The sequence below is a fragment of the Fukomys damarensis genome, unplaced genomic scaffold (genome assembly GCF_012274545.1).
Source record: "Fukomys damarensis isolate Sample0158 unplaced genomic scaffold, DMR_v1.0_HiC HiC_scaffold_13, whole genome shotgun sequence".
NCBI classification, from domain to species: Eukaryota; Metazoa; Chordata; class Mammalia; order Rodentia; family Bathyergidae; genus Fukomys; species Fukomys damarensis.
Genome location: NW_022900925.1, coordinates 15,647,801 through 15,654,845, shown reverse-complemented (window position 1 = coordinate 15,654,845; position 7,045 = coordinate 15,647,801).

Below are 7,045 nucleotides of genomic sequence, written 5' to 3'. Positions count from 1 at the left end.
CCTGCCCGCACGTGCGCGAGGGGCCCCAGGGCCTCGGCGGCGGTGTGGGTGGCGCCCCACCTGCTCCCTGCGCTTGTCCTGCGGGGGTGGGGATCCCGCGCTCACCGGGATGGCGTGGTGCTTGCCTTATACCCATGGTTAGGGGGACAGGAGCTCAATCTCGATGGCACGTTGGCACCCGGGGGTGTGGGACTTGGGGAGACAGGGTCCCTTGTGAGCCCCACTAACCTTTCCAGCCTGACAGCCCCGGCCTGCGTTTGTTTTCGTTCCCAAAACCCATTCACAGTGGTTGGATCACAGTTTGGGGAGGCGATGCAGTCCGTCCAGGGCCCCTCTCTGTGCTCAGGGGGACAGCCCTGGGCTCCCAGTTGTGCGGAAGCCTCCTTGCGTGGGCTAGAGAGGACTGTTCTGAGAGGTCCAGGGTTCTAGCCCTGCCTGGCTCGGAGAGGGCAGAGCGACCTGTCTGTCACACTCTGGCAGTTGCCCCAGAGAGAGAAATGTGAGGCTGAAGGTGGTGATGTGTCATAGTGAGATCAGAGCAGGGGGCATCCAGGTGAATGATCAGTGTCACCTCTGTGTGTGCAGCAGGAAACGTTGAATCCTTCCTGCAGTCTTGTGGGTGAAAGGGGTGTCCCTGGAGACCCTGATGAGAGAGCCTGACAGGGCCAGTTCTGCACTCCAGGCTCCGCCTCGCCCCTTCACCTGGAGTCGTAGTTCACCCGGCCTCCAGACACCTCCATCTCCCTGCCCCCAGCATACGTTGGGCCTCTTACCTTAAAAAGAAAAAGAAAGAAAGAAAGAAGAAAATCCTGCGTCTGAGCCATAAGGTTGGCTTCCTCTTTTCTCTCACTCACATTTTTCCAAGTCCTCTGCATCTGCTGCCTCCTCCCCTCCCCTCCCCTCTCTGCCGCCAGTACCCTGCCCAATTTCTCAAACCGCCTGACTGCTTTCCTGGGAGTCTGGTTTCCAGACACTACTCTTTTGTGGGCCCTCGGTCCTCCGGCCCTGGGAACCCCACCGCTGTGTGCCCTGTCTTCCTAGGAGACTCTGCTGTCATTTCTGAGCACAGCCACTCTCCTGGCTTTGCTTTTCCTTCTCCATTCTGAGCTATCCCTCTTTGCTGGTACAGATTTGTTTCTCATGAGACTCCTCTGGGAGTCCTCTGGGAACACCCGTCTAGTGTGTCTAGTCTTGTCCTGTGTGTCACACTCTCCTGGGACACTGCAGGGTCACCACAGACTCAATGTGTCCATATCTAGGCTCTTCCTCCCAGGCAGCTTTCCCGTCACTTTGCAGCAGTGGGTTCCTACCTGCTGTCACACAGGCTCTGAAGTGCCTTGCTTTTCCCTTGTCTTTTTTTTCCCCCTCCCTTGTCCTTTGTGAGCATTTGGCCTGGCACAGCTTAGGCCAGAGAACAGTTTCTTAGCTGGTCTGTCTGCTGCAGCAGTCTGTCTGACCTGTCACCTCTGAATAATGGTCCCATTTACCTTGTCACTGAACCTGCTCCCCCGAGAAATCTTTACAGCCTTTGAATTTCTTCCCTTGCAAAGCTCAGCTCTCCACCTGCATGTGAAGCTCTTGGTCATGTAGCCTCACTCTCACACCAGGTTCTGGCCCTGCACCTTCTTACCTCCCTGTGCTGCTTCTGCTCTTGCCCCTGCCCTGTTGTACTTGGCTCAGGTGCTGTTTCCCAGCAAAGCTGAGCCCCCCAACTCATTGCGTTGGGCCCTATGCACTATTTCCTGGCCCTAGGCCTTTGAACCACCACTGTCCTGTAGAGGTCTGATTTGCAGGCCCTCCTTACCCTGACTGCCTGATGTCTCCTCTCCCTGGATCCTCAGGGCACCCTTTTGGAACCCAATAAAGGTTTTCCCACCCCAAACTTCCAAAAACACCCCCTTCAACCCCATTATCCTTGAGTCCAGTTCAAATTTCTTCTCCCTCCAAGACTGTTCCACTCTTCTAGATTCCAACCCATCCACTCCTGCAGGCTCACTGATGGATTGGTTACAGGTTGCACAACATAATTTGATACTTTGTTTTCTGCTGTTAGCTTCCCATATCAGGAGAATGAGACATGCTTTTCCAGCTTTTAACTGCAGCAGCTGTTTATTGAGTGGGTTGTTCTGTGTCCTGCACTGGGCAGCATGCTGATCAGTCCAGGCACTCCCTCACTTTGTATTGTCCTTGCAATATCCGGAGAGGTAGGCGTTAGGATCATTGTCCTTATTCTACCCACAAGGATGCAAACTCAAGAAAGGGTCAGGAACCTGCCTGAGCCACACAGCTTGCAGGCGAGCAAAGCTGAGGTTGGAATTTGAGTGTCTCTCCAAACTGTTTTCAGCTCTGATTTCTGTTTGTTCAGGAAACAAGTATGTTCTGCATCATCTGTGTCCCCTTAGCACCTGGCCCAGATGTACAGGACATGCTAGCAACTTGGTTTAGTGCTTGCTTAGGACTGCACTAGACTCGAGGAAAGGACTTTGTCACTGAAAGATGCTTAATGGTGGGACAGGAGACTCAGGGAGGCTGTGACACACACCGGCCCCAGAGACCTTGGAACAGGCTGTTTTCCAGTCCAGCCTTAAGAATTGTAGAATAGAGAGCCTTGCAAGGGTCATTGGGTCATTTCTGTCCAGGGAGGCCCTTTTAAATACCTTTTTAGGTAAACAAAACTAATCCCCCCCCTCTGGAACACCTTCAACTAAGTTTATTTAGGAGATGTCCTCCTGCAGGTCACTGTTGTATGAAAATGAGCTCCTGCTGTGAAATCCTGTTACCATGGCAACCAGTAGTGTGAGGCCCAAGTCTCTTGCTCTTCGGCTTCGGTCTCTGCACTGTAAGCTTCAAGGAGCTTTTTCTGTTTTTGTCACCTAAAAAAAAAAAGTAAACAAAGTGTTGCTTTGCACTCTCTTTGCAGAGGCACTTAAACATTTTAGTTCTCCAGGCAGTGACTTCTGCATACTGTCAGTGCCCCAGCACCTTACCAGGCTGCTAACACCATTAAGGATGACCCTGTGACAATAACCCTGGTTTAGGTTACATTTTGAGTGATACCCAGTATCCTGTGGATACAAGGACAGTTGCTGAAGCTGCCAGGCCAGGCATTTGGGTGCTGGAAAGAGGGACAGGGCGTTGTCTGGGGGGGGGTGCTTATTGGTGCAGCCCCACTCCAGGTGGAAGTACTAGAGTTGCTGTGTCCTCTGAGGGCCTTGCTCATGGACACCCTGGCAGGGCCACCCAGAGCTGGATGCCTTGGGAGTGTTAAGAAAGGCAAGTAGGGCCAGGGATTTGGCTCAGAGAGGTTCCGCTGCCTGCCTTGCATGCCCAAGGGCTGGAGTTTGATCCGGGTACCAAAAAAAAAGAAAGACAAGTTCCTTAGCCAGTGATCATAGCTAATGTTATGGACTGAATGCTCGTGGTATACAGACCCTCTTCCTTTATTTACTTCTCAGCTGAATGAAGTTAGAAATACTGCTATCATTCCCATTTTCCTAGTCAGGAAACGGATGCATAGAGATTATAAGGACACAATAGAGTTGTACTTTAGTCCCAGGAAGTCTGACTTCTATAGCTAGTACTCTGCTTAATGTGCTCTAGACAGGAAGAATTATGTTTAAAGAATGAAAGGGTAGGGCTGGGGATGTAGCTCAGTGACGCCATGCCAGCTGTCAAGTGCAAGGTCCTGAGTTTAATTCTCAGTACCAGGAAAAAAAATGAGGGTGAATTGTAGAGGTGGAACAGATTGACTTTTTCATGATTTGAAGCTCAAGTCAGTAATTTTCAACATTTTAAAGTATTTTATAGTGGGCATAATGCTGCCATGGAAAGGCATGTACTAGAATGTTCACAGTAGCACTGTTTGTGATGACCCAAAACCGGCCATCACCAGTGTCCATCAGTGGTAGAATGGACACATATTTGGGGGGAATGCAGGCAACAGAACACAGAGAGAGAATGAATGGTCAATAGCCACATGGTAAAGCATGGATGAATCACACAAATGGAACGCTGAGCAAAAGATAGGAGCCTGATGTAAAAGAGCACAATACTGTATGATTCCATTCATCTCAAATGCAAGAAAGGCAAAAGAGACTTAAGGTATTAGCAATCCGGGTATTAGTTTCCTGGAGGCAGAAGGAAATGAGGAAGGCTCTGGGAGGTGGGTGATGTGTGCCTATCTGTCTGTCTGCCTGTCTGTCTTTCTTCCTGGTACCAAGAATCAAACTCAGGACCTTCTGCTTGCCACGCAGGTGTGATGCTGCTGAGCTACATCCCTAGTGGTGTTTTGTTTTGTTTTGTTTTGAAAGAGTTGAAGTCTTGCTGTGTTGCCCAAGCTGACCAATAACTCCTGGGCTCAAGCTCTCTTTCTGTCTCATCCTTCCATATAGTTAGGACTACAGGTGTGTACCATCACACTTGGTTTGTTTTTTAAATCTGGGTGTTGGGTGTTAGTTTGCATAGGTATATTGATACTGTCAGAACTTGTCATGTGTGTGTGCATGTGTGTGTTGCTGTGGATTGGGCCTCATGCCTACCAGGCAAGTACTAAATCATTGAGCTACATTTCCATCCCCGAATTCATCAGTGTGGATATGTATCCTTCTCTGAATGTTCTACTTCAATGAAATGTACCATTGTAGGAGAAAAAGGCAGCATGAGCCTAAAACCAGAATGTGCATACAGACCTCCTTTCCCTTTGGCCTCACTGTATAGGAGCCTTGAATTTCTTGTGATGGACGCAAGGTGGCATGAGGGTGGCACACAGGATCTGGAGGGCAGCATGGGGATGTGAGAGTAGAGCCAGGGTCAGCTGTTTTCTTGCAGTCCCTTCCTCTGCCTGGCTATAACGCGAGCTTGCTTAGCTTGCTGGTGGCTGCTTGGGGTGGGCTCTGTTCCTGATACCCCCCTGATCTTGCTCCCTGGATACTCTTGGGACCAGTGAGGGTTATGTATCACCTTCTGCTGGTTGTGGGGAGTCAGGTCAGCCTGAAGATACTACAGAATATGGGTGGTGCTGCAGCCCTGCATGATCATCCTCAACTCTTCAACAGCAGTGAGGTGCCTGCAAAACACCAGCACTTCAAGGACTGCACCATTTGCTGTAGAGTAGCGGCATTTGCTGTGGGAGCAGCTTCTTCATTCACACAGCAGTTATATGCTGCTAAAAATACCGGAGCACCTTATGTAAGAGCGCAGTTCCATGTTGGCACCTTATGTAAAAGCACTTCTTATATACCCTGGACCATTAATCAGCTGCATCTTGCTGTGACCACTGTGTGCAATACTATGAAGTTAGTGGTGGGTTGGCCCGGCGAGGAAGGTGAATGATCATTGATGTCCTGCCCTGCTTGCCTCATGCAGCTGTGTCCCTGCCTGATTTACCCGCTGGTGCGTTATTGTCTTTGGGTCTGGCCTATCCAGGCAGTTGATACCAGGGTTTGCTAAGCTTTCCCTTGCTTCTTCTCCCAGCCCCCATTCACTGATGTGTATTCTCTGACTGGAGATAGAGATACAGCGCCTTGCAGTTAGAATGGTCCCTTTCATGGCTCTCCATCAGAAGCCAGGGTGGTGACCAGGTGGCCATTTGGCTTGTGCTTTGAATCCTGTCAGTAATGGGGGGGGATCTCGTTATTGGACAATGATTTGAATAGTAAAGAAGAATGGTGGGACAAAACCAAGCATGGAATGAGCTAGCTAGGGCAAATCTCATAGGGCTCAGGTCTTCAGATGCATGGTATCTGAGGCTTGGAAAGGAGCATCACAATGGATGCAGTTGGAAAGGGCCTATTAAAATATAAAAAGTGGCTTCCTTACACATAGTAATTTTACATCTCAGGAGCTACCCTGAAGAAACTAGCACATGTTTGTGCCTCTGAGCTCAACCCTCAGCACCGAAAAAGAAAGAAGAAAGGAAAGGAGGAAGAAATGAAGGAACAAACTTTGGCACCTGCTCTGGGACAGCCTTTGTGCAATCCTCTGTCTGCTGGTGGTGTGGTGGTGTATGAGAACCGTGGAATACTATGCAACTTTGAAAAGAAACAAGATCTTTATATAACAATGTGGATGAATCTCTTAAGATTGCAAGGTGAAGAGAGCAAGTTGCAGTGATAAATGCAGCATGATAGTCTTTATAGAAATGTCTACATGTGCTGAGGATATAGCTCAGTGGGAGAGTGCTTGCCTAGCAGGGAAGAGACCCTTGGTTCCATCCTCAAAAAGAAGAAGAAGAAGAAAAAAATGTATAAACATGGTTCTCCCTGAAGAGAAACATACGTAACATACATACATGTGAAAGGCCTGGAGATGTAGTTCATTGGGAAGGCCCTGGGTTCAGTTCCTAGTGCAGCAAAAAACAAAGATGAAAAGATCTTGTGGACCAGGCACAGTGTTGTACAACTATAATCCCAGTACTCTGAGAGGCTGAGGCAGGAGGATTGTAAATATGAGCCCAGCCTGGGCATTTTAGCATTTTAGCAAGACTCTGTATCAGATTTTTTTTTTTAAGTGAGCTAATGAAAAAGTGAGCTCAGTGTGAAGGGCTCAAGTTTCAATCCCTACTACTGGGGCACAAAAAAGATCTAGTAGAGTATCTGTTATCTACAGGGGAAAGAAAAATAAATAGGATTATGTTTCTGTGTTCATGTGTATGTAGTATGAAGATCAAAGGATATTTAGTGTCTGATAAATATTTTAAAATAACTATTACAGTATAATTTTTTTCAGTGTAGGGGGTTGAACCCAAGGCCTTATATGTGTGAGGCACATGCTCTTCTACTGAGCTACAGCCCCAATGCTTGAGATATACTTTGTATACCATAGATTCATTCATTTTGTAGATAAATTGTTTTAAATTCTTAAAAGAAGTGCTTTCGTAATTAAAAAATAACATCAAGTATAAACCCCTTCCTGATACAAGAATTCTTCCCTCCATTCATTCTTGAGTCACAGTTCATGGCATATTTGGCCTTTTGGGGCACCTTTGGGAGGTCTCCCCTCTTTGAGCTGAAATTTGCCTCTTTGTTACTCTGTCTCTGAGTCTGTC